This window comes from Myiozetetes cayanensis, unplaced genomic scaffold, assembly GCF_022539395.1.
Source record: "Myiozetetes cayanensis isolate MyiCay16 unplaced genomic scaffold, myiCay2020 scf5-8, whole genome shotgun sequence".
Classification (NCBI taxonomy): domain Eukaryota; kingdom Metazoa; phylum Chordata; class Aves; order Passeriformes; family Tyrannidae; genus Myiozetetes; species Myiozetetes cayanensis.
In genome coordinates this window covers 26674325-26680324 of record NW_026087742.1, presented here as the reverse complement: position 1 = coordinate 26680324, position 6000 = coordinate 26674325, and the positions used below count along the sequence as shown (strand labels likewise).

Here is a 6000-nt window from a genome sequence, read left to right as displayed (position 1 = left end):
ACCTCTGAAGACAGTGACACCGCCAATCCTAAAGGTGCGCTGGGGCTGAGACTTCCCTGGGAAGGGGGTAGACAAGGTGTCCCTTCCTCTGAGTCCTTAACTGGAGTTCCCACCTGCCCACCCTCGAGATGGGCCTTTGGTGGGCTGATGGCTCCTGGGATGGCCCGGCAGGGCGCTGCTTGGGCTCCCCCTCCTGCATTCCGTTCTCCTCTGTGCGTGTGCGGGCCGGCTTGTGCCGCGCAGTCCAATGTTATGTGGCTATCGCATCGCACTCCGTGCCTGACTGGCAGCCTATCGTGGCTTTCCGTGCCGTCTCTGCGGTCAGCGGCCACGGCTGTGTCTGTCCCTGTCACTGTCCCCGTGTCTGTCCCTGTCACTGTCCCCGTCTGTCGCTGCCGCGGGACCGCCCGTGGCACCGCGAAATGGCCCCGCTGTTCTCCGCGCCCGCAGTGACGCGCTCTGCGGTGACACCGAGGCCACGGCTACGGAACCTGCATTAGCTCCGGTGGAAATATCAGCCGGCTGCATTACCCTAGCTGCAACAGCCCCTGGGGCATCCCTGCCGCTTTCACCGCCTCCCGGTGCGAAGCTCCCTGGTGGCGGCGCTGGCGGACGGCGGGTTACGGCCTAACACCTCCCTGCCTTTAGCGGCTGCTGCGCCACTGCGCCTACCGCCATCCCCTCCGTGCCCGGGCCCGTGACCCGCCCTCCTGACGGCCGCCACCGCCGCCCCTCAGGCGGGGAGGGAGCGAAGCGGCTCCTCCTCCCCGTCCCCAGACCCTCCCGGGCGCGGCGCTGCCGCCCGCTGAACTACAGCCCCCAGGACGGCCCGCGGAGAGAGCGGCGCCCCGGCCAGCGCGGGGTGCGGGCGATGCATGCCGGGAGTTGTAGTGTTCCCCGCCGGAGCCGCGCCGTCCCTGATGAGGGCGCCGCCGGCCGGCCGGCCGGGCTCGCCGGAAGGGCTCCCCCTCCCAGAGGGCGCCGCGGCGCTCCGCGCGCGGGCGCAGTGCGGCGGCCAGCCAGCGCCGGGCAGGCAGGGAGGGAAGGAGGGCGGCGGGGAGGGAGCGGCGCTCGCGCGCCTCGGGCCCGAGAGGAGACAGCGCGGGGCCGGCGGGGCCGCGGCAGGTGCGGAGGGCGGCGGGGCCCCTCGCGGCGGGGCCGGCGGGGCGGGAGCGGCGGCGGGCGGGCGGCGCGCGGGGCCGGGCCGGCAGGGCGGAGGGCGCGGGTGTGGATGGGCTGTGGGGCGGCCCGGGCCGGGCTCGGCGGGCCGGGGGTCCGTGCCGCGGGTGCCGCGCGCCGAGGGAGCCCCCCCGTCCCCGGCACGCGCGCGCGCAACAGGCGCGCGGGGGCCGCGCGCGGGGCGGGGCGGGGCCGCCGCCGGCTCGGCGGGAGCGGCGCGCGCGTGGGCCGGGATCGGGATCGGGATGGGACCGCGCGGGGGGTGCAGGGAGAGACGGGACCGTCCTGCCCGGGGAGAACCCCCGCGCGGCCGGAAGGGCTCCCTGCGCTTGTCGCGGTGGCGTGGCCGCGCGCCGGCTTTGGAAGTCGCCGGGATTGCCTGCAGGAGTCGGGGACTGCTGCGGGACGGGGTGTGAGGAGAGGCAGAGCCTCAGCTGGACGAGGGGACATAGCCTTAAGCTGCGCCAGGAGATGTTTGGGTTGGGCATTAGGGGGAATTTCTTCAGGGAAAGGGTGGTTAAGCATTGGAATGGACTGCCCAGGAAGGTGGTGGAATGGAGGTGTTTAAGGAAAGACTGCAAGTGCTGCTCAGTGCCGTGGTCTGGTTGACATGGTGGTGTTCGGTCATAGGTTGAACTGGATGATCTGAGAGGTCTTTTCCAACCTGATTGATTTTGTGATTCTGTGGAGGGGGAGGGAAACTTTCTCCCGGATCTTCCAAGCTTTCCCCTCCCCTCCCCCCATCCACCCCGCCAGTGATGTTAGTTGATTTTACTAAAGCTCTGCCTTCTCTCTGCAAACATCGCTTCGTATCCTCACACTGTCCCACCCACAGCGTTCTCTCTCTGACTCCCTGCATAGGATGAAGGGTTTGCGCTCGGTGGCCGTTTCCACTTGCCCTGTTCTAGAGACTTTGTATCCGGCAGAAACTCGTCCCATTCATAGTCCCCGAGTCTGCGTTGCCCGTACCGCGGCACATGGACCGATGATTTTAAGCTTTGCCTCTTGAGGGCGTTTCATGAAAACTGAAACTCCGGGCTGAAAAGATACGTCATGAGCTGTGAAAATACTGGGCTGCTGTTTCTGCAGAATTCCCAAATGGTGCTGAATGGTTGTGTTTAATGGTCCCTTTATCCTTTATTCAAGCTGCTGTTCTTCTGGATTTTTTTGTTTGCAGGCGTATTTTCTGCTCTGACTGGTTGATGTTAATGAAAGACTCAATAAAGTTGGGATATGTCTATGAGCTCTCAGAAAATGGGATTTTAACTTTATCCCTAGAAACTAGTTATTTTAAAGCTACTTTGTATATACCTCTAGCAATTAGTAGCTAGAATAGAATAGTTAATTAGTAGATTGTAAATAGAGTGTAAATTAATATGTTGAATCAAGCTAATCTTTGTATTTGTCCTTGTTTTTTATTGTAACTTCACTGTGTTCTCCCTTCAGCATTACCACCTGCACAGACATGTGAACTGGCTCAAAACAGGGTTTAAAATTTCTGCTTGAGCTTTAGTTGCACCTTTTAATTATGCTTTAGACATAGCCACAGGCACAGGGGAAATGAGTCGTAGCTCGAGGCATGGTAACTTAAGATGACATGCGAGGCAGAGGTTTTTCTCAGAGTGGGTTCTCTTGTCACAATCTTTTAAACATATGCAGTGATGCTTCACTCCTGAGAAGTGCTTCCCCTTCTGAGAAATGTGGCTATTTTGGGGGCTTGGCGTCCACCACTGGCCCCCAACTTCTAAACAGAGTCTTTGTTACATCGCATCTCTCATTCTAACACTGCACCAGGGTGTTTGACTTTTGCTGTCAGAGTGCCATATGTTGATTTTTTCCGATGTTACGTTCTCTGTGTCGATGACTTCAGAGCTGGCTTGCCGGTGTGGTGCTGTGTATATTCAGCCGAGTGCTGGTTCCTGGAGAAGTCACAGTTTAGTCCATTTAGAAAGGGGAAGGCAGCAACAGCCCGTGTCAGCAGCACTTACCAAAGTCACTGTGAGAACTGAAAGTACTACAGGCAGTTGTAGCAGTTTCTGAAAGGTTCTTTATAGAGACTTCTAAGTGTAAATGTTTATTTAAGCGGGTTATCTGATGGTTTTATTTCAACTTCAGTGTTTCAATACAGTGATCTTTTCTTTCTTTTTTTTGTGTCTTCCCCTTCTGTGTGAATAAGCTAAAGTGAACAGAATGGTACGTTTTGTCTTACTGTCCTGTATCTGACAGGCTTGCTTTGATTTCTTTCTGTTTGTCCCTCCATAAGGTTGGGGAATTTTTTGTTCTAAAGTGTTTTACAAGTTCTCCAGGGGAAAAATGGAGGATTTCACTTTGCTTTTGTGTTCTTAAAGATAGAAGTTTACTTGTTAGGGCAATAATAACCAACTTGCTACATTGGAAAATTTAACTTAGTGGCAAGAGGTTACTGGGTGTAAAAAAGTGCCCTCCTAAAAAAACTAAAATCAGGTTTATGCAAAAAAGCATATGGCAGATTAAAAAAAAAATGATGTGATTTAGGGTTAGGGATTTGAAGCATAAGAGAAATAGAAGAACAGCAGCAAATAGCTAATTTATTGTATTTGCTTAAGTACTTCTGAAGGCCAGAGGGAATAGTGAGTGAGCCTAGTAGGCCATGAGCAAGTCAAGAAAAATAAAAGATATTAAAAGAATTACTCACTTGATGAAATACTCTGAGTGGCTGAAATATCTGAACAGGAGGTTCTGGAATGATGTAATACACAAACAGTAAGTTAGAAAGAGCAGGTCACCCCTTTTTCAGAGGACATGAGTGGAAGCTGAACTGATAAGAAAATTATTCAGCTTCATACCAAGGGCCTAAAGCATAATGAAAGTACTTGTTTAAATAATATAATAATAGTGATGAAAAAAATGCTGATGTAAATTGCAGAGCAAAGGGGCAGCATTATGATCCCAAGGCAACCTTTTTCCACTCCAGAGGAAAAGAAATCTAGTATGTTACAGTTTTTAAAGTCTGTCAAGCAAGTAAGTGGATTAAACTGCCCAATGTTATTTCCAGGAATGAATGCAGAGTTTTTAAGATACAAAATGCCAACAATAGAATGCAAAGCCTTTAGAAATATCAGTACTTTTAAGTTACATTGGAGAAGGTAGAGTGATTCTGGAAAAACAGAATCAAAGGTAAGTTTAAACTAAACATTCAGTGGAAATCTCTGTTAAATATAAAATCTGTAGAATGGTAGGACTGGAAATTATTTTATGCCACCTCATGAGTATCTTGAGCTGCATTAGACCTCGTACAGGCTTAATAATTCATTTTGAGGATAAAAAATAGAGGCAGTCTAAGACAGGGGACAGTAAATTTCCTTTCCCCAGAGCTGGTTTATAAAGGATGGTGGTAGTAGAAGGGTATGAAAAAGTGTTAGAGAGTGATGGTAGACTGGACATCGTGGAGTGACTTCTGTTGGTCCATTCATGTAAGACAGGAGTAAATGGAGTTCAGTGACATAGAAGAAATTTTGAATTGGGATAATGCGAGTACTTTCTTGAAACATAATTAATGCTTTGTGTCATGAGGAGGCAGAAGCTAAAAGCATGGGAACTGAAAGAAATACGACTGCTGACAGCTTTCCTTATCATCCAGAGTAATTATTTCCTCTTTTTCCATTTTTATTTGGTAGTTCAGACTGCTTGTCAGGCTCAGCAGGAGGATTCATGTGTTCTGTGAGAAGCTAACTGCGAGATGCTTTATTTTATATAAAGTTGAGTTTAAATGTAAGTGATATGTCAATTCTAGAACCATAAAAGAAATAACCTATGACTAAACATTCTGAATATATTTATCTCCAAACAACGCATTGCAAGACTAACAAATTTAGTGCTCTGGTTATACTTGAAAGCAAATTCACCTTTTGAATTATGAAAATGTCATTTTGGCAAACAAGCCAGCTATTGGTGACGCTGAAACCACAATGTACCTGTAAGTAAAGTGAGATAGTAGTGTTGTGATTAATATTAGATTGTTGTGGGGTTTGTCTGAAGTAGGGTCAGATTGCCTCTTAAAAGATACAGGGATTCCTTGCAGAGCTTCTACATGATGCCTTCTTCAACTGACCTATGTGTTCCTGTTCTACTGGTTTTTTTTGTATTGAGAAGTGATCAGAAAGGAGAAGACGTGTCTCTCTGAGCTGTGTGTTGGATTTAAGAGCTTTTGGTAGGAGGGGTACTGTGGAGGAAAAATGAGCATAACCAAACTTTCAGGTGCCCGTGGGTTTTTTCTTGCTGTGGCTGATGCATCAGTGTTATGTGACTCTTTTGGTTGCTGATGTCCAAAGTTAGTATGAAATCAGTAGAATTTTGACTTACTCTTATTTTATGGGTTTGCACACGCCTTGCATAGTGCTGAGTCACAGCGAATAATACAATTGTTGCAGGCAAATTTGTCATCATAGGAAGGTTAAGGTAGCTTTGGTTTCAGTATCTTCTGATATTTCCAACCCCACAAAAAAGTTGCTTGAAGCTACAAAGTCAACTTAATTAATAATTTAGTTTATTTTTAACCCAATTTGCTTTAAAGTGTCAGGGATTTCTTTCTTTTGTGATATGAAATACTGAAAGGTACACTCTTGTTCTCTCATAAAGAATGTTCAGGGCACATTAGGATGTTAGAAATTTTAGGGTGATCTTTTTGCTGACAGATGGTGACTGTCAAATGTTGTTTTTAAAGCAGTCTCTTTCAGATATGACCTTACAGAAAATACATTGTTGGCCAGCCCATTCTGTAAGTGCAGGGAGGATGTGCTGTAATCTTAATCAAAATACAAATGTATCTCTGCTTTAAAAGAA

The 6000-nt window shown here is 49.2% G+C and overlaps 1 protein-coding gene across 1 annotated transcript in view; it reads left to right on the top strand.

Moving 5' to 3' along the window:
• The first annotated feature begins 1016 nt into the window (after positions 1-1016).
• KPNA1 (karyopherin subunit alpha 1) overlaps positions 1017-6000 on the top strand; it is a 57751-nt gene continuing 52767 nt past the window's right edge. Inside the window, 1 exon segment of the mRNA XM_050333223.1 lies at positions 1017-1125. The gene's annotated coding sequence lies outside the window, so the exon portion shown is untranslated.